Source organism: Papio anubis, chromosome 13 (genome assembly GCF_008728515.1).
Source record: "Papio anubis isolate 15944 chromosome 13, Panubis1.0, whole genome shotgun sequence".
NCBI classification, from domain to species: domain Eukaryota; kingdom Metazoa; phylum Chordata; class Mammalia; order Primates; family Cercopithecidae; genus Papio; species Papio anubis.
Window position 1 is genome coordinate 47,225,808 of NC_044988.1, and position 22,246 is coordinate 47,248,053.

General features: G+C 38.3%; 1 protein-coding gene and 1 long non-coding RNA gene across 3 annotated transcripts in view; one reads left to right on the top strand and one right to left on the bottom strand.

Annotated features, from left to right (window-relative positions):
- ADAMTSL1 (ADAMTS like 1) overlaps positions 1-22,246 on the top strand; it is a 952,161-nt gene that overhangs the window by 128,960 nt on the left and 800,955 nt on the right. The gene's annotated exons all lie outside the window — the stretch shown is intronic.
- Positions 13,171-22,246, bottom strand: part of LOC103878306 — a 40,730-nt gene continuing 31,654 nt past the window's right edge. The window contains exon 4 of the long non-coding RNA XR_638451.4: positions 13,171-13,257. This is a non-coding gene — a long non-coding RNA (uncharacterized LOC103878306). The remainder of the gene's footprint in view (positions 13,258-22,246) is intronic.

Consider the following 22,246-nt stretch of genomic DNA (forward strand, 5'->3'; position numbering starts at 1 on the left):
ACTGCACTCCGGCCTGGGCAACAGAGCGAGACTCCATCCCCACCCTCTGCAAAAAATATATATATATATCCAGACTATGTAACATTATAGACTGATCATCACTTTCTGTGTTACTCTATACTGGAAGCTGATAGACTGTGTGGGAACGAGTCTTCCATGAAGGGGAAGGTAGGAATACTTGGAACATTTGGGAAGGAGGAGGTCCTGAGGGGTCTTTTCAGAGGCATACTTCCTGTTGGCCTATGTGGTATCAGCCCCTAAAGTTGGGTTCTCCTCAGAGAAGGAGAAAAAAGGAAAGATTCAGACAACTTTTTAAAACTTTTTTTTTTTTAAATACAAGGAACTCCAGGATTAAGTGGGGATTCTTCAAATACAGTTACGCTATTCATTTTTTATTTACCATGTAAATGGCACATGCCTATCCAATCATTATCAGTCTTACTCATGGCACAAATAGATAAGAGGAAGCTCCTGTTATGAAGCTTTTGGAAAGAAGAGTGACTTTGGTCAGAATTTTGGTTCACATCTATATTCTGACACAGCGGTGTCGTTTTTCTCTCTGTTGATTTGTGATACCTTGCCTGCTTAAACGGATGCTAGGTAGATGAAAAAAGTAGGTGACCATGTCAAAGCTGTAAAGGTGATTTTCCTTTGGTGTGTGCTTTGTTTCTTTGGTAAGAAGTGTTTCTTTCACTTTATTGGTTACCTGGGTCTGTGGATATAGGGAAGCATCATGGAGTAGTCATTACCAAATTTCTTTTTTCTTGACACTTTGTTAAAACATCTTTGAAGAAGTTCAAGATAGAAACAGATGAAAGTAGAGCTCCTATTTTTAAAACAGGCAGAGTGCAAGTGCAGAAGGATCCACAGCTCTTCACCTTGTGAAAATCATTGTCATGCTTCTATCAGTCAATGAGTCGGTCAACAAGTATTTATCCAATAATTACCTTTGCAGAAGTGGCCCTTGCCTGTCTGGAGCTTACAGTCTAGACCAGAAAGCGGGCACTACACACGTCACACAAATGAAAACATACTTTCACACTTAGGTAAATGTCCTGAAGGGAAAGAATGAGCTACTAAGCTTGTGAATAACAGGATACTTACTTTAGGTTGAGAGGTCAGACAAGGGTTTTCTGGGGCAGTGACATTCAAGCTGAGCTTTAAAGGATGAGTAAGAGTTGGGCCAATGGAGAGATGGGGGAGAAGGTTCTAGGTAGAGAAACCAGTATATGTGAAGCCCCTGAGAGGTGAAAAATTGGCTGCTCTTAAGAGATTTGGGGCCAGAGAGCCCTGGCCTAGACTTTGCTTGGCCGCTCTGTGCCTCCCATTAGGCTGTCTACTTTGTGCTTCAGTAGCCTCAGTTGAAATGTGAGGCTCATACAGTGTTGGGCCTCTTACAGTGTTGTCCTGAGGGTGAAAGATGATTTCATAAAGCAATGGTGCAAAGTAAAAACTGTATTAGCAACAACATCATCATCCTTTTTTATTTTACTATTCTAGGAATCTTTTAAATGATGTATCTTAGTTAACACATCTGTGTTTTGTACTGGAGTGGGGGTGGGGGTGATATTTTTTTGGAAATCAGAGCAGGAAATTCTCTGTACATTTTGAAAATGATTAGAATTAGCACAAACCAAAGTAAAATCACCTTTCCAGCTTTGACATGGTCACCTACATTTTTGTCTAGTAGGTTTGAACATGGGGCTCCAATTTAGAAATGGGTTGTCTTCAAGTTTCATCCTTTCTGTTTCCTCCATCTTTAGAGTAAACTTGAGGGTAATGTATTATTTCTTTGATTCTTGCCTTGGTAATGCTGGGTCAAAATCAAAATCCATAAAGCTAAAGGAACATACCAAGTGTGGAGTTCTGTTCCTGCACTGCTGTGGGAAAATGGGATCTTTGAGCTCGAGAACTTCTTGCCTGAGAATGCAGGTTGGAGTTCATGGAGGAGGGTCTTCAGGTGGGCAGTGACACTTGGGGTTAGCACTGCTCCAATGAGCACAGTGCCTGCTCTGGATTATGATCTAGATCTTATAATGAGGCAAAGAGGACAGGAGAGGGGGGAGACATACCTGTCATTACTCATTATATTGCACTTCTGTTCTCTCTCAAAAAAAAAAAAAAAATCCCCTTGGGAATTAAAACATGTTCATACTTTTTCACAGTAAAGAGATTAATTTATTTCCAGAAATTATTCAAATATTGGTTCAGTGTGTTTCATATGTGACAATCTCTTAATTTTTAAAACCAAAGACCTTTTTCTGATTTCATGAAAAATTGTGTATTGTAATAATCACATAACATATTCCACCTTCTTAATTGCCAACCGTTCTTGTCTCATTCTGAGTATATTCATTTGAACGTTGCTTGCCCAAGTCTTTCCATTAATAAACGAAACAGAAATCTTGAAAAGCCACTATGATCATCACTCCCATGTTACATTCATATATTCTTTGAATAAATATTACTAAGCACCCACAATGTACCAGCCTCCAAGTTTACTGAACACTCATGACGTACCAGGCTCTGAGGAGGCTTCAAGGATAAAACACAAGCAAGACCCTGGTAACTTTGGTGTGTATCATCACAACCTTAACAGATATCAGGCAATGTCTTTTGAAGTAAAGGGTGTTCTTTTGTTTTTTCTTTTATTGTTGGTGTGCAGCTTTCACTATGTATGACATCTATATCAATGTTTTGATGGTGTTAAAAGTACAGAGTGATGACGTACCGCCTCTCTTTTTTTCAGAATATTTCAGTAGCCTGTACAGTTCTGGTTATAAAAGGACACAGATACTTATAGAAACTATTATAATTAAAACTATTTGCCCATATCTTTTATAAAGCATAGTTTTGTGATTACACAGGAAATGTGTGTGTGTGTATAGTTATGTATGTATGTGTATGTATATGCATACATTCGTATGTATATAAACACAGACATACAATTGTAGAAAATTGAGAAACCATGTAAAAGCCCAAAGAATAAATTTACATGCAACCCTACCTCTGAGAAAACATCTATTTAAATTTTGAATTATAGCTTTTCATTTTTTTCATTTGTAAGAGTTTATTGTGAAGAACTAATTAGAAAACTTTACTAAGTCCTATGCCTAACAAAATGAATTGCAGTATTGCTTCTAATAGCCCAAAATTTGAATCTGACAGTAACAAGTCAGTTACTCAAAGTTTGAGCCCAGTTTCTGCTTTTCATTATTCTGTATACAGGCGTGGTGTATGTGTGTTGGAGTGGTACTAACATTTATTTAAGTCTTTCTGACATTCTAGGTCCTATTAGGCCAGGTCGACATGTTTTCTCATTGAATAATTCCATCCACCGTCGGGGGGCTAGTGACAGTGTTATAACCAGTTTACAGTTAAAGGGACCTTGAATCTCAGAAAGATTAAGTGACTTACTCATGGTCCTTCAGCTAATAAATGAAAGAGTTGGGGTTGCATGTACTTCAATAATATTTTTTAAGAAACCCTTTTATCAGGGCTGTCTTTTTATTATCTAGAGAGTTCCATATATTTCCAGATGCTTGGCAGGATGTGGATAAATTTAAAAATTGACATTATTTCCCTTGGGGGAGGTGCTTTGTAATATGTGAAGTGTTCCCCCCCTCCAAATCTTTTTGTAGAAGTAGTACTGAACTGGTCCAACTGTTTACTTGGAACTTCTTAGAAGGCCAGTTATTTTGACCTTAGGGCATGCTCCCTTCCCCAGCTGGTGCTCTAGAGAGAGTGGATTTCTGGTGTGGGTGGCACAGGCAGCCGTCTCACCCTGCCTGCAGCTCTGCCACAGCACTATGCATTCCCTGAATGGATTGGGGCACACACATGATCTCTACTGAGTGGTTTTCCTAAAAAGCATAATGAAACTACAGCACTTGGTATCTTAACCAAGACACTAAAGTCTGTAGTAACAGTGCTCTTTTTCAGCACCTATTCATAGTCAGTTTAGTAAAAGCAGCTACATAGCTATCCTTATAGACTGAGTTGTAAAATATAAGACCTTGGGCCTCACAAACAGGCTGGTTTCATTGGCTCTGTTTTCAAAGCATTTGTTTATAATCATCTTACTTGTATTACCTTTCCTCCATGTGGTAAATGCTGCCACACCCCCATCAAAGGAAGTGTGTAAAAGTAGGGTCAATCTCCTTGTCCTTTTGTGCATTAAAGTTTTCTCATGGAAACTATAAAGGCTATTCTAAAAACCCTTCTATAAACTATAAATAAGCCCATAAGATCTACTTGAATGTCAATACATTAAATGCTTAATATATGTACAAAGACCAAAGTGATGTTTGCTTTTCTATCGTTCCCTTCTAAAATTCCACAAAGTCTTTCAAAGTAACAACCACAAGGAGTCGTAAGCACATGCTTCATCTAAATGTCACCTAATCGCCGGGGTGCTGTGTCTTAGAGTATGCCGTGCATAAAATCACGGGATCTGCACATACCTCCAGCAGTTTAGGATATTTATGATAGAGAAGAAGAATGAGGTAAATTAGGATAAAGCTCTGGTTTTGGCTTTAAATTTCCTATATTTTACAAGTCCAAGTTATTCATTTGCCATCCTGACAAGGTTTAATATTCAAAATATGGGCTTGAAGGCCCTGTGAGGCCAATCAGCTATTAACTATGCTTTCAGGTTTAGCTTTTAAAGAGTTTAAAAAATACACTCATTAATTTGAATTGCTACTATTGCAACATCCATTTTTTGAAAATTATACCGCCTGAGCTATTGACCAGATAACCATGAGCCAAAACAGTTTCCTGGGATCTGCTGTATAGATTATGAGCCTCTTTTGATCCCTTTATTCTATAAGGGGAAAGGGGCTTTAGGAACTGTTAGATTTTTAGGAAGGGTTTTTTTTTTTTCTTTCAGCAAAAGCTTTTTTTTTTCCCTCTGCCCTTCTCCTCAAATATCAATATCCAAAAAAGCGTTCTCTTATTTTAGAAGAAAGAGAAAGACAAAACAATATTTCCCCTAAAGGTATGAAACGTTAATGTGGAAGGAGAATTTTTAGTGAAGAAATCTGAGTTTCTTCTTTTCTGACGCTGGAGGCAGGGTTGGATTCATTTAGTATGTAACGGCCTAGACAAGAGCTTGTTTCAAATCCTGAACCATCCAGTTATGGCTCAACCGTGGTTCCCTACAGCAGCAGCTGAGAGGTTAATGTTACCCACAGCTCTTTTCCGGAAAGCAGATGAGTAATTCCACCTTCAGAGGGTGACCTGTTGGCGCTCCCTTGCTCATCTTGGTATAAACAACACATAGGGAGCGGGTTATTTGTTGGCAAGGTATATTTCTGTGGGAGGTAGGGAGCAAAAGAAGAGGCAATAAAAAGAGACTTAGATAGTTGAAAACTGCAAATCTCAACATGGCAAGCATTCAGAGCATGGTAACTGGCAAAGAAGAGGAATCTAAGTGCACAAATGTGCCTGATCTCTCAGACCCTTCAGGTAGAACCTCAGTGGGGCAATGTCCTGCTGCACTTCCCCAGCGTGTTCTCTAGACCTCAAAGAGGAGCCCACTCTAGGTTTCTGCTCAACTTCTCTCCCTGCAGTGCCCTTTACAGACCTCTCCTCAGTGCCTCTTCCTCACTTTTCATTAATCTCCTTTCATATGTTTGTTTCAAGACTGGAGCCTTAAAATATTACACCTTGTCAGGATGACAAATGCAAACCAGACAAACCACTAATGCACTACTGTTCAATATGTTTGATTCTCCCTCTAATCAACCAGGAATCCCTCACTGCGAAATAGCTTTAAGGGGCATCTGGAAACATCCAGCTAGGCTTTACTTTGTCCTGGTGAAGGTCAATGTTGCACACCAGCTACAGCAGAGACCCTCCCACTGGCAGGCAGGTAGCAGTTTTACTAGTATGTGGTCTTTTCTGAGAGCTGCAGAGACCACAGGCTTTGCATTTCTCACATAAAGAATTTCTGTGCACTCAGTTTTCCTGTGTGTGGAACTGATGTGCAATATTGAGTCAGACGATTTTTCCTTTCATAATGAAAAATCCTCTAGAAGTAGACAATTATTTCCCTATTTAATTCATTTTTGGGAAATTGGCTATGAGATGCTAAAGAATGATTTTATAATCATCATCAGAAATAAAACAGTTTTTTAATGTGCAAAATTAGTTCTGTTCTCCCAATATGAGTGTTAGAGGTTTACTTGTAAAATGACTGTGGGGACCCATGGAAAGCTGGCTACAGGTGGACTTGCAAATTTCCTTACCCTAGCTGAGGGATATTTGTGACTAGTGTTACAAACAAGGGAGAAACCATATTGGCAAATTTAGTACTGGGTTAGAACAAGCTTTTTAAAATGAAAATCTGACTGTGGGCTGACCATGGCCTATGGGTCCTGCATCACCCAGACCGGTCCAAAGTCACAGCTTGTCACTATCACCCATGTTTTCTGGGCTCCAGCCCTACCTGCTGAACTCACCAAGCTCTTCGCTGCCTCAGACTGTTTGCACATGCTATTCCCTCTGCCAATAACGAGCTTCCCAGCACTTGTCTGGCTAATTCTTACTCATTCTTTAGGATTGAGTTTTAATGTCACTGTTTGAAACAGACCATCTTCTTTGAACCCCTAGTCTTCTTTAGGTCTCCCTGTTATCCATCTTTGTCACTTGCAGTATTTCTTCCTTAGAGCACTTATCTCAACCGTGAATGTGTAGCCATCTGGGATGTTATCATTGGCTGCTTGGCTAGGTTGTAAGTTAGCAGGGAAGGGTAAATCTGCTTCCTTGTTCATCATTGTGTCTTCAGCACCTAGCGCATAGAACTATCTAAATAAATATTTGCTAAGCTGGATAGGTAGAGGAATGGATAGATGGAAGAATGAATGGTTGAAAGATTAAATGAATGGAAAAGTAAATGAAAGAATGCAAGAGTGTTTTGAATAATCTAGTACATTGTTTTGGTTTTTACACAATTAGGAATCTCAGTCAAGTCAGCTTATTTTATAAGATCAAGAGATAAATCTCCTCATCCCTAGAGAGTGTTCTGCCAGATGCCTGATAAATCTATCTGTGGATACCTAACTACAAGATTTCTACCCAGAGAAGAGACCAGATGGGCACACTGCCTTCCTGGAAATCTTTAACATATAAATGCCATGTTCACTTTAGTCTTTGTCCCAATGATAAGATTAATCATTGAAGATAAATATTATGTCTCATTGACATGAATACCATTTGTTACATTTCAGAGTATCATGCACCAATGTCATAAATATCGTGAGCATGCTCTTTCTTCAATGATTATAACTATAAATGAGGATCTGGGGATGAATGGAATTTCACTGATAAAATATAAATACTGGCATTTCTCACATAAGAAAAATTGTAAAATCCCACACTTTTGACCCATGAAGTAGGTCTCACTGATTGTTTCCCTCACTGAGAACTCTTTGTCCTTATGTTGTGAATGCACAGAGAGACTATATTAAAACATTTTGTCTGTACATCTATTGTGTCTCTACACCATTTTCTTTTATGAATAAGCCAAGAAGGGATGTTTACCTCTCATAAATCTTTTACAAGAACAGTTCCAGTGAAAGAAACCACAGATGTTACTGCCAGTTTAGGTTTCTAACAAACTACTCTGCCAGTCCCACATGAGCTTCTAAGTTGAAAGCTTGCAGTGCTTGGAAATTTCACGGATATTCCTGTATTTTAGCTTTGGAATGTTTACCAATCAGAAAAGCACATTCTTATTTAAGCCTAAGCAATCACATTGTGCTTAGTGTTTGTTTAAGATTAACCTCTGTTACTTTGGTCCTATCCAGTATCTTGCCCTTCTTTGCTGCTTTCTTTCCAAATGTCCCCAGTTTTCCATCAAATTCTGTGCTGCACTGATTTGGAGGGTATCACAGACACGAACTCCTGGTGTGAAATGTGGCCCTCATCACATTGTCTGTCCTCTGAGTAAGTTACCTTCACTATTGGACTGTTAACTCCTTGCAACGGTAGGTTGCATGTCACCTTTGCATTCCTCAGTGCTTGTGTTGCAACTGCAGTCTTGATAGTACTTGGTGTTTGTAGAATTAAGATAAACCGAGTATCATTTTTTTTGGTTGAGTCATTTTTTATAATTTCACATGATGTATTTTGTGAAATATTGGAATGTGTATAAATTTTTTGCTTCTTAATATGGTGGGGAAAATGGTGATTAGGAAGCTGGCATATTCAAGCCTGGTAACACTTTGGTGTATATGATCTATATTACAGTAAAATTTATCATATGACTTTGATAGACTTTAAGGGAAAATGAATTTTTTTCTCACAGACAATGATAAAGAAGTGAATGGTTTTATACACACATTATCACTTGTACACGCATACCACTAGGTTCAAGGACTATGGATAAAAGCCAGTACAAAGTCTACTCTTGAATGATTGCTCTTGACCTTGTACAATCTTACCTGGGAATGTTTGTGTATCCCATGTTTTTATTCGTTTTAAGCTATAAAACTGGATTTCTACCTCACCTCATTAAATTTTGAAACATGGCAATTTAGAACTAAATAAGAATGAATTTGGCTTTTTTATCCAGGCTGTATTATAAATCTTATTTAGATACCATTTTAAGTTCTCTTTTTGTGCATTTTTGTTTCTGTTGACTCAAAAGTCCTTAACAAACTTTTCTTTAAAAAAAAACTTTAATTTTATTTTTAATTGATTAGATAGTACAGTCACATAGTGTAAAATTTAAGAGGTACAAAATAGTAGATGGTAATATAGTGTAAGTATCTTTTTCCCTAGCTACCCAGTTGAGCTCCTTGGAGTTAACCACTATTGTGACTTATGTATCCTTCCAGAGTTGGTTTATTCTTATGCTTGCCTACACATACACACACATTCCACATATATGTATATGTGTATGTACATAAGGCTGTATTTTTAAAGTGCAAATGGTAGCAGATCATATACCCCACTTTGTACTGGCTTTCACTTTAGTGTATATGTCTAATCCTTTCTTTTGCCTGGATCAAATATTTGTTTTTACAAAGACTTTTCCATTTGTGGGGTCATGTGAATGTTTGTTGCAAGTTTGTTCAGTTACATTGTATGCACCTGAGATATGCTGTAAAACAACCCTATGAGCCATGAGCTAAGGTGCCTGCAATATTTTATTAACTTCATTTCAAAAGTAAATAATAATCTGGCTTCTGTCCGCTGAGGGTCAGAGTCTGTGTGATTATCCTTACTTCCAGCTTCAGCTTCTGACATGTCGGGCAAGAGTAAACATAAAGCCAGTTGAGTAAGTTGCCTTTAGAAATTTGGCAAAGAAACAAGAAATGCCTATCATTTATTTCTTATTATACTCTGCCTACTTAACAACAAAACAAAAAACATAAAACAAAAAACACTTTCATTTTCATTTCTGACATGTTGACCCTACTGATTTTAGTCAGGTTAACTTACTGTTAATAATTCGTCTCACCACTGCCCCCTATCCTGAACTTTTAGAGATTCTCAGGTTCTCTGTTTATATGCTTAGAATATGCTTCATCACAATTTTACGTTAAGAATCAATGTCATTGCTAATCTTTTTGCATATTCAGTATATATACACATTACTTATTAACTTTTTGGATTGTCCTTGCTTTACCAGAAAATCTCAGTAATGGCAAACATTTAAAAACTTCTCCTTATTTCTTTATCATAGAGATTAAACAGGTACTATGTCATACAACTAGAAAAGTAATTCACACTGGATGAGAGCATAATGCTACCTGTTACTCATGGCAGTTTTCTGCGACTCAGAGTTTTTTTGCAGTGAGGACTTTAGTGTCCTTGTATCTTAAGAATGAACTTTGTTTTACGGTTTAGAAAATCTAAATCCTGTCCCTCTCAAGGCAGGGGTGGGAGGGATAGAAAAAAAGAGCCATGACTTATTATCAGAATGTCTTGATCAAATCTAAACAGTTACATTTAACTATTTGTGTAACATTAGACAGGTCACTTAGCATCTCTGATGGTGGCATTAACAACTACTGAGCAAAAGTGTTTATGAAATGCTCTGATGGTTAAGATCGAGTAGCTTTTCTTTCACATAGTTTTCCTGTGCTTCCTATTGATGTCTCATTTTTTTTCTGGACTCCTGTAATATTTATTTGCTTCTACAAGAAATCATAGTAGCCTCAGTTTACTCCCATGTGAAGTGGTACTACAAACTCTTTCTCTATGTCACAAAATTGATGTGAAGATCAAACAGGGATAATATATATGAGATTGCCCTCATAAACCACAAAGAACTCTGCAGCTATAAAATATTAGTGTGCCATTTCCTTACACGTGGACTGGACCTAGGCTCTAACTGCTTTATGTGAAAAAGTTTTGTTTCCTGAACAAAGAACAAGTTAGATGCCCCCAGAGAAGCTGGGATTGTGCTATGGGCAGTATAAATATTGCATTCAGTACTCATTGAAATGAATTTGTCTGAAGTTAGTGTCATATCATTTGAAAACAAGTTCCACTTCTCTGTCTCTTATAAATCATTCTTTTTTATATTTCACAGAGATCGGTTTGGGATCAGTTTATTTGAGTCCATGCAATAGAGAAAGTGCATTAGCGGTTTCAAAATCTCCCATGATAGAAATACTTTGAATCACCAAATGGCATCTTCAATTTTCAACAGCAAAATGATTGGGCATCTTCAATTTTCAACAGCAAAATGAAATGAAGGGATCTGAAGATCAACAAAAGACTACACGGTGTTTTTTTTGTCATTTACTTGGAGACAGGATGAAGGAAGTACAAGTTGCAGTGCAGTGAATGGAGGGCCAGCCACAAGCTACACTCAACCATCTGATTCACTGGTTTAGGGGTGCATTCTTGCTCAGTGGTGGATTTAAAAAACAGGAAGAATGGGTATTTTATGACCCACATAAGTTCTCTAAAGTGTTTTATTTTTATTTTCTGAATATTTCAACCTTAGTGATTCAATTACTGGAACATTTCAGGTTTACAACATTTTCTTCTGATTGAAAAATCACGATTGACTTGTATAGGAATGTTAGAGAATATGCTCATTTTATGCAGATCTTTTCAGGTAAAGGTAGATCTAAGTTTGATATTGAGTTAAGAGTATTGAGTTACTAAACATTAAGATAGTTTGCAGAATATCATAGAATGTATTTGAATGCTGTTGCTAATGTAACTGAATAAATACCATAATAAATATAATATTTTAAGTATAATAGAATAAAAATGCATATGAGTGAAATTATGCAATAATTATCCTTTCATTTGGCAAATACTTACTAAAGATTTTCCATGTATAGGCTACCTAATATGTTTTGAGACATCTACGTTTAAAAGTAAATGAAATAAAGAAGAAAATTAGAAATAAGAGGAATAAGAAATCATTTTGGACAGTCTGAGTAAGGAGAACAGTCATAACATAAATATTTGGAATTAAGGAATTACACAAGATTCTAAAAATTTTAAAGTGCATGATCGAATAATTATATTTTATCCCTTCAATCTGTAGAGTATAATGATGGCAGTGAGAAACAATTCTAATGCTTTAGAAAATCCAACTTTTAAAAAACGATTTAAAGAATTTTTCCCTCTGACTTATGGCTGGATACTTTGACGAAACCTTCCATTAAACAGATACTTGCTAACATGACCTTCTCATTGGTTTTTCTAATTTTCTTAAATTTGATATTATTTTATTTCTTGGTTGTTGAAAAGAAACTATTTTGCATGGCACATTATGCCAAGAAAAATTAACTTTATTAAATAAACTCAAATAATACACAGTATGCCTTCTACGTAAGTATTCATATTCAAAAAACTTTGTTGCTGGGTGTGGTAGCTCATGTCTATAATCCTGGTGAATTGGGAGGCTGAAATGGGAGGATTGCTTGAGGCCAGGAGTTCAACACAAGCCTGAGGTCAGGAGTTCAAGACATAGTGAGACTCTGTCTCTAAAAAATCGTTGTTAAAAAAGTTAGTTGGGCATGGTAGTGTGTGCCTATAGTTTCAGCGACTTGGGAGGCTGAGTTAGGGAGATCACTTGAGCCCAGGGGTTCAAGGTTGCAATGAGCTATGCTCATGCCACTTAACTCCAGCTTGGAGTTAAGTGAGAGCAGGAGAGCAAGAGCCCACTATTAAATTTTAAAAAGTTCTTGTGTACATCCTTCTATTTTGTAACAGTTAACTAAAGGCAGCCTTTAGTAACCAAGAGGAAAATATTGTATTCTGAAATGAATAACTTAAATCTCTTTCCTCTTTTATCTAAACATATTTGTGAAGTATTCATTTTCAGTTTGGGAAGAGGACGCAGACACATTCATTGTAAAAACAGGCATAATTCAGTGTTCTTTTCTGTTGCAAAGCGAATGCAGGGAAGGGCCATGTCGACTAGGACCCGCCAGAATGGCAGGCAGCCCATCACTCAGGACGGGACAGTGATGCTTACTGTATACCACCAGGAAGAGCTCCTGGATAGTTCCCACAGGTAGCATACTTTGGTTTTGTTCATTTAAATCAATAATTGGGGAAAGTACACTAGAATCATCTTGTGAATATCTGTCCATGCATAAAAGTCTTTGGGTTGAGTGATTTGGCTGTCACAAAACACCCTCCTTTCTTGTGACCTCTGCCTCTTGCTGTCGCGGAGACGTTTGGCTCTGCACCTCCTTTATGAGTGGGTGTTCTGCACCAGAGCCAGCTTCCAATTTCCGTGCCGGTTTAGAATCAACAACCACAGGACTCACATTTTATCCCCCACTGCCTCCCTTCTCTCCCCTCATTCATGGCACCATGTATATTTTTATGAATCCTCTCTCTTTTTTAAGTTAAAAAAATTAAAGAAATAGGGAAACACAGATGCTCCTACTGTTGCTCCATATGGAAACCCACTTTCTAAGCAAGCAAGTTGTAGATCTGGGAAGCACACGTTGCTGTCCCAAGCTTCCCCCTGGGAGTGTGCAGCTGGATGGGAGCCTTTATTCAAAAGAGCAAGGAAAAGGGTGTGCATTGGGGATGGATTACACCGTGGAATGATCAATGTGGTCTGTAGGGACATGCAGAGGGATATCTGCAAAATGTTAATCTCCGTCTCAGAGGATTCTCAGCATCTCCAACTGTAAATTCATGGTAGCCTTGTAGAGCCACTTGGAATTTGAGAACTCAGGTTTTGATGAACTTTCTGGCTGTTTCTTTTGTTGCTTGCAGTTTAGGAGTTCTGTTTCATTAGAGTTAATTCCAAAAGGCTATCTGTAGGAACATAAAGTGAAAGTCCTGTTACCTCCTTGTTGAACCACAGTTTCTATATTCACTTTTAAGAATCTAACAGATTGCTTTGGGTGTAAGGGGTTTGAGAGCAGGGTTCTCTCTCCTTTTTATATGCCCTATAACATAAACCTAATACATGAACATTCATAAAGAGGTAGATGAGTTGATGAAAGCATTATTACATGTAGCTTAAATTTATGATCAATAACTGGATTTCTGTAAAATATCATTGGCTTCTTTGTGCCCTTTAATTTGTAAATTATATCCTTTTTGGGAGGGTTATATAATTAAAAGTTTTATATATATTTTTAGAAAACATTATAGCTATTACATATGCTAATATTTTCTGGAGATATCTTTGAGTCAAGACATTGGAACAAAATATATGTAAAATATGATTGTTACGATAACTGTATCACACTGGTATTCAAAGATTGATTCAGAAAGCAGTATTTGCTAAAGATTTTTTTTTTGGTGGGCTCTGAATAAATCTGGGAACACAGAAAAGATTGAAAAGATACGGATTTTTATTAAATATGTTTGAAGCAATTCAGTACCTTGGGGAAAACAACTTCAAACTTCCAAGGGCTTCTCTGCAGCTGGGAAAGTAAATTTGTAGAAAACTTTTTTCATGTTTAACTCCAAAACATGAAACCTGGCTCTATATACCACACTGATTCACGTCTCATCCAGAGGGACAGATTCACATCTCTGTTGGGATGTACATGCAAGGATTTCCTGTACACTGAGATGGAATAAGCTATTGTGTTTGCTGGCAATTTCTAGTTACAGAGTAAGGAGACTGCATGTCTTTAAGGATTTAGGTTTTCATCTTTAATAAGTGTGGATTAACTCTTGGTGTTTCATTACTCTCTTCTCAAAGTTCAATCATTTGCATGCCCTCTTTATAATTATTTCCATTTTTATGTACCATTATAATTTTGAACTGTGTCATTAAATCTGCTTACTTTGTAATTCAGTTAACTTAAAAGTGAACTTTATATCACTACCATAAGTGAAAAGTAGTGCCACAGGTCATAGATGAAAAGTAATTGGAAAAATAAACACAGGGGTAATAAAATGACGTCTTTAAATTCTAGCTGTGTGTTGTTGTCTGCACAAGTCTCTTAAAGTTAGTTTGCTCTTTATGAAATGGGAAATTCTCAAGTGTTAGAAAGGGCCGGGCGCGGTGGCTCATGCCTGTAATCCCAGCACTTTGGGAGGCCGAGGTGGGTGGATCACCTGAAGTCAGGAGTTTGAGACCAGCCTGGCCAACATGGCGAAACCCCGTGTCTATTAAAAATACAAAAATTAGCTGGGCACAGTGGTGGTGCCTGTAATCCCAGCTATTCAGGAGGCTGAGGCAGGAGAATCACTTGAACCTGGGAGGTGGAGGTTGCAGTGAGCCAAGGTTGCACCACTGCACTCCAGCTTCAGCTTGGGACAGAGCGAGACTCCATCTCAAAAAAAAAAAAAAAAAAAAAAAAAGATAGCACTACCACAATGACCAGTTCTCCTTTATTTAATCAGAATGATTGAAAGAAATGATAGAAGAAATAAGCTTATGACAATGTGATGTTATGTAATATAGTGTCACTATGTTGTTTCAAATCATCTTGCATAAATCCCCAAAACAATTTGAGTATTCTCAAAATCCTAAGTATCGTCAGTGGTAAGGCATCCCAAGTCTTGGGAAATGCTGCTGTAAAATAAAGATTTTGACACAGAGACCGAAGCACCAATAATAGAAGTTATATAATAAATTGCTCATTTTTCTGGGATGCTAGCATCACCGGGGTGACTCGTGTTCGGTTACATAGAGAAAGATAGTTACAAATGTTTATATAAGACTTAGGTAGGGTTATTTATATCTAATTAACTTTAAGGTGACTTAAAAATATCTAAAATAATCTTTGTCATTTTATGCATCTATACTCCATCCCTTTTGAAAATACATATTTATATAATGTATACCTAAACATATAGAATGCATGTGATTATTAGATGACTAGCTCTTTACTAAAATATTGTTTTTATATTTTTAGGTAATTAACAATTGCTATTCTCATTTAAGTATTTCGTTGAAATATTTTGTTGGTGTTTATTCCCTTAATTTAAACAGCAATTCTAGGTGAAATTTAAACATAATTTTATGGCTATGAGGTCCTAATAAAAATAGCAATGAGTTCAGTGAACAAGTTGTTAGATAAAAAATGTAAGTGGTTAAGGGTTAGCCTGACTCTTTAGATTCCAATCCCAGCTCTACTATTTACTAGCCACGTACATTTCATCAAGTTATTTAATCTTTTTGTGCTAATTTTCTCGTTGTTAAGGTCACAATAGTAATGATGATGCTTACTTCGTTTGTTTTACTTATTTAAAGAGTTAATATGTATAATGCATAGAACAATACCTGGCATGCAGTGAAAATTCAAAACCATTAGCAGATACTCCACTTCCTCATCCTAGAGGGCCTTTTGTCATATTATGAGATGAGAAATATGAAAGCATAAAATGCCACATACCACATTGAAACCATAATCGTTGTGCTCTTACTGTCTTTAGTGAGTTTAAGTAGTGGGCAATTTAGATTACAAAACATTCCTGATTTTGAGAATTACGGTCATGCTAATTCATATTCCAGTTTTCTTGAGGCCATTACCTAATATGAAGAGATATTATTCACAGTCAGGATGGAGGGGCGGTGAAATACTCAGCACAGAGAGCTGTCGGCAGCACTAAGCTTTACAACAGCAGCCGGGCATAGGAACTTGGAGAGTCTTGTCTGGAGGCGGTGATTAAAAGCTTGTAAAATAAGATCTATGGAGGAAGGCTAAAGAAATTTGGATTGTTTACCCTGGAGAAGAGAAGACTTAAGGGTGATTTAATGCTGTTATTGAAGCATAAGAGGGTTCTTTTCTAGAGCCTCGTGGTAAGCTCTTCTGTAGCTCTCCTGAGATCCAAACAGGAGGGGGTGGGCTGACAGTGAGCACAGAGGATTTAGAGTAGGTAAGAAAAGCTTTCAACAGGATAATTTTTTAAAAAACACAATTTGAAAGGGAGACTGTGGAAGTTAGGTTTCTGGGAGTTGTTAGTAATAATAATAGCCATCTGAAGTGGTTTAGTCTGGTCCTGCCTGGAGGCGTAGTGATGGGGTGTATTGGCCAAGAAGGTACTTCCTGTTAATCAGTAAAGGGCTGGCCCACCCCGCTCTTAGAAATGGACTCTTTATTAAGATAGCAACTCTTCCTGTCAGTGGGAGTGTAAGTGCAGTTTGGCTTTCGTATCTGTAGGTTACGCATCTCTGGATTCAACCAACCATGGATCACAAATAGTCAAAAAGAAAACAACTAAAAATAACAATACAACAATTAAAATAATGCAAATTAAAACAATACAGTATATCAACTATTGACATAGAATTTACCTTGAATTAGGTATTATAAGTAATCTACAAATCATTTAATGTTTACAAGAAGGTCTGTGTAGGCCATATGCAAATACTATACCATTTTATATAAGGGACTTAAGCTTGTATGGATTCTGTTATTCCCTGAGGTCCTAGAACCATCCCCTATGGATATCAGTGAACAAATGCACCTCAAAATGGTAAACTCCACAAGGAAAGACTTCAACCCAGGATTACTAAAGAGAAACACAAACCAAGCAGAGGTTCTCAGCTGGAGCCATGACTGTCTATGTGTCCCCATGGATCCTTCTAGAAGTTTTTAATGTTGTGAATCCAGAAATTTTAATATATTTAACAAGTTTTCACTGAAAGCACTCTATGTGGCAATAACAGTGCTAAGTTCTAAGGTGATAAAGCAAGTAAGATACATCCTTTGCATTCAAGAAGCCCACATTCTGACTGCCTAAGGCAGCATGTGAAAGCACAATTACAGAGTGCTATAGAGCCATAGCCCTTTGCTCTGGGACCTAGAAGAGGTTACCTAACTTGGCCTTGTAAGTCAGGAGTTTCCAGTGGAGGTGGCCCTTAAGGTAAATGTGTAAAGATAAATAGGAGTTTACCAGATGGATTTAAAAACAAAACAACAGAACAGCATGTGCAAAGACAGGAAGATACACGGAAGCATGAATGGTTACAGTAGCTAAGTGTGTGTCTAAAACAGCTCTATCATTATGTGAGTCACTGCCCACATGTAGCTATAGCTATCCGGCAGCTGAAATGTGGTGTCTGAATTAGGGTGTGCTTTAAGTGTAACATACACACCAGATCTCAAAGACTTAGTATAAAAAATAATATGTTTTGGCCGGGCGCGGTGGCTCAAGCCTGTAATCCCAGCACTTTGGGAGGCCGAGACGGGCGGATCACGAGGACAGGAGATTGAGACCATCCTGGCTAACATGGTGAAACCCCATCTCTACTTAAAAAAAAAATACAAAAAACTAGCCGGGCAAGGTGGCGGGTGCCTGTAGTCGCAGCTACTCGGGAGGCTGAGGCAGGAGAATGGCGTGAACCCGGGAGGCGGAGCTTGCAGTGAGCTGAGATCCGGCCACTGCACTCCAGCCTGGGCGACAGAGCGAGACTCCGTCTCAAAAAAAAAAAAAAAAAGAATGAAGCCACAGTGTTGAAACTGTAGTAGTCCATGAGAAAGATGAGGAGGGCTCTAAACTATGGTAATGACATTGGTGGTGCAGAGAAAATCAATTAAAAGTTGATGAAGACAAAGGGAATGCTATTTAGAACATACATTATGGGATTTGGTGAGAGATTGGATGTGGGAGGTGGAAACATTGGAGTCTATAGTTGAATCTTTGGTTTCAGAGCTTGTCTTGGGGAGATTAGAAATTCAGGTTTAGACATATTGAGTGAAAATGTCTGCATGAGATCTAGAGTAGACCATTGAGTAAAGTCATCAGTCTTAAGCTTAGATGTGAGGCTACAGGTCTATATGAGATAACCCAGTGAGTAAGTGTAGACTGAAAATAGACTAGGTAAGAGGACTGAATTCTAAGAAACACAAACATTCAAAGAACCAGAATAACCATAAAAAGGACTGGATAGGAGAGAGTGGTCTAGTGAAGCTGAGGGAGGAAAGCATGTCCAGCAGCAGTAGATAGCCAGTCCTTCCACAGAGGAGCCAGTGCTGGGAAAACCCATCTGATTTGGTTGACCTTGCTAATTGCAGCAGCTGCTTCAGAGAGGGATGGCAGGCAACTGTGGCTGGCTGGAAAATTAACAGAATGAGAATAGGGATGATAGACTCATACAGTTTTTCAAGAATTTTGGCTGGGGAGGGAATGTGAAATTGAAGAATGAGAGAGAGAGGGAATAGGAATGTATAAGTAAATGAATGAATGGTAGAAAATGGAGGATGCAAATTTGAAGAAGTGCTTTGGACAATAATTTTTGCTTTTTATTTTACGAAGGGAAAGATTTCGGTATCCTTGTGAGCTTGAACTAAATGGCCCAACTGTGAGGGAGAATCTGCAGATGAAAATCTTGGGAAAGGTTAAGAAAGCAAAGCTCCTTAGGAGAAGGAGTCTTATAGCCCAACCAGAAGCCATGGAATTCACTGTGGCCAAATGTAGAGTAACGAGTGGGGTTAGATAGATAGAAGAGAGGAGGGTGGGATGGTGTGGAGATGATGCAGGATAGGCTGCTGAACAGCGTAGAAGGACTGCACGCTCGTCCCCACCCCAATGATCTGATACTCTGCACAACTGGTGGCATCAGATATATGAATGTTGTTGTCCAGCAGCACTCGGCAGCCCAGGTCCAGGGGCAGAGAAGAAAGGTTGGGGTTGATTCAGGATCAGGTTCATGCCCGAACTGTAGACTCAGGGCTAGACAGGGCTAGAAGGAAAGCGAAGCAAGAAAAAGGAGGGAGGGGTCAGGGGACTAAGGATCTGAATGAGGTCAAAGATCAAGAATATTTGGAGAAAGAAACAGAAGAGAGAGGAGATTGCAGTCAGGGTTCAAGTTTTGAGATGAGCTTTCTGTGACAGAACCACTGTGGGGAACGGCATGTACTTAAGTTGACAATAGTCCCATGAAGACTACTGAGCAGGCTCTAGAACTATAATTTTTTGGTTTGTTGACAGCTGTTTCTGTTTCAAAAAAATTAAAGATTTGGTCACTTCAGAGCATATCTGTGGGAGCGCTTTAGAATTTGTCTGGAACACCAAAAATAAGTGTGCCAGTTTGTTCCTTATTCTGTCAAGATACTTGGAACAACAGGGGTTCCTGCCTTGTATAAAAGGATCTCCATGGTGAAGAAATAGTTAAAGGAACTGGAGTTGAGAATTCAGTTAAAAGATTAGTAAGTGGTTATGTTATTGTTCCAAATTCTCGAATGTGAAAAATACTTTGTAAATTACTAGAATATGATAAAAATGCAAGGAATGCTAATGCACTTAGAGGCTAGGAATGATAAATCTAGTGGCAGGTACAAGTGAAGTGACATTTGCAAATGGCCCTCTGCTTTTATCCATGTACTTAGCAGAGCCCAAGTGAAGCCCAGGAAGGGAGTGTGTCCTCTATAGAGATTTCTCTATATCAGGGCGTTTCCTCAAAAGTAGGAGATAAGTGCTGAAGCATGTGCCCATACCTCAGAGTACAGCCGGTGAAATATTTGATGCACTGTGTGTTCCAGGATGACTCAATCCGGGGAGTTTGGAAGTCAGTGCTGGAGAGATCTTGTGAAGGGTGCTGAATGATGATATTCATCAGCCGCACTTCCTATGTGTCCCTTGCTAGAACAAGATCCTCAGTTTCATCTCCATTAGAGAAAAAAGACTCTGAGTTCTGTTTTAATATAGAACAAGCTTGATGGTTCCAAGCCCTTGACAGTGCCAGAAACTTCCTAAGGCTCTTAGCTATCCCTGGCAACTGTTAGAACAAGAACATTGCCATTCATATGTCCAAGCTTGCATTTTCCGGGTGGTCCAAAAGCCATGTGCCGTGGGGATCTTATTTTTGGACTGTATTTGTCATTTTTCTTGTTTTTCAGGAAATGATAGTTGCACAAGCAAAAATGGGCTGATTGAAGGCCTCTGTGAATATTTTTCGTTACTTTTGATGGCAACTGATGATTTTTAGGCTTCTTACCACTGTTACACAAAGCATGATTTTATGTGGTGGCCTCATTGCTGGGGGTGCAGCAACAGGAATAAAACAAAGATGGCTCTCCAGTGTGAGTCTTGACAGAGCAATCCATGCCTGGAGAGTGCTACTCACCCTGCAGTACTAGATCATTTGCCTGCATCTTGTAGAGGCTCCTGAACTTACATTTGAGAAGCAAATATTGACCTAGTCTTCAAACCAACACAGCTTGCTAGTATACTATGTGAACTGTGTGTACACATACACACACTAATGTGTTTTGTATTTTTGGTTTTGTTTTTCAAGTAGAGAATGTTATTTTCCGTCTCACAAATAATGTTCCTTAAACACTGTTATTGCTAGAGGTTGATCATCAGCATATCTCTCAGAGACAACATCGTTCAGACAGAAAAAAGAAAATCTTGAACCACTTGTATTTTTTTATCCAGGCATTTTTGTAGGGTCCACTTCTCTTTGAAGGGTTGGTACTATTAAGCTGACAATTTTCGTTGCCCACGGAGGGCGATGAAGAATAGTGCAGTTTTCCAGTTCATGCTATCCGGAACTGATGTATAGAATTAGTCTTAGGCTTAGATAATATCCTTTGTCTTTTCCAAAGATGAGACGATATTTTTTCTTTCTAGTAAAGATTGTATTTGTTGTCCATTTGCAGCTTAGGGGAAGCATTAAGAATTTTTATGTACTGTCCAGTTTGATGTTTGTTTCCTGTTTAGGAAGTGAGACAACGAAGCTGATATTTAGATAGTTTCTCTTTGGGTAGATTAATAGTGTTGTCATCACAGTGTTATCTTCATTAATGAACAGCACTTAAGTTCATGACATTCTGAGAGGCCAGAACAGGCTCACCAGGCATGCCACGTGTTTTCCTTTCATGCTAATTCCAGGATTACTTGTAATTCCTGGATTAAATATATTCATTGTCAGCTCTTCAGAGCAACCCCCAAAGTGCATGACATACTACAGTTCATCACTTGAATTGTCGGCCCTGTGAGGAGAAGGCTGCATGGAGCTGAATGATTCAGCCTGTGTGAATGCCCGATGAAGATCCACATCTGAACTGGTTTTGCTGCTTTCTACTTGATCCCATGGACTTCTGCGAAGAGCTGCTTTATAAATCCATCTAGGTGATATTTATAGAATTGTTAAGAAGATATCTAAAGGGGTCACATATATTTTTCATGTGCACTTCACACATTTATAGAGGAGATTACATGCCACAGTAGTGTTTGCATTTGGGATATTGGTGAGGGCCTTTGGATGGGGTCCATTGTGCATATGCAGAAGAAACACAGCTCTGGAGAATCAGGACGCAGTCTTTCTTAGTCTTTCTTGGGTGAAAATATGAACACTTTCACATATAAGTATATCACATTACTGGCATTTAAAAGATATGCATGCAGTTTTGATAACCTTGGAACTGTACTAAGATAGAAGACAACATGGTGTATTTAAGTGAGCAGTGGCAAGGGATTAAAAATAACAGGTTCCAACTTCTACTAAATGACTGACCTTGAGGGTGTCACCGAACTTCAGAGGCCTTGGCAACGTCATTTGCTAAATGAGGTAGTATGAGTTATAACTTCAGGATCTGCTTGGGGAGTGGGACTTCTATGTCAGAATTCTCAAACCCTATTTTAATCTAATTTGCTAAAGATTGCTTCACACAGGAGGTTATCAGCCTGTTTCATGCTTTGTTGTAAAACTGATTTTTTATTTTTGCATTGAAAAGGGAGGGAGTGCAGGAGGAAGTAGGCTTGTTTATTATTCAGTGCATGGTCTAATTTTGGGGTTCATTTCTCATTTTTTGGAGCATCTAAGAACTCTTTACACTTTGAGCACTGGGGACATAAGATTTAAAATCATGCGCCTCTGCTCTGGTGCAGG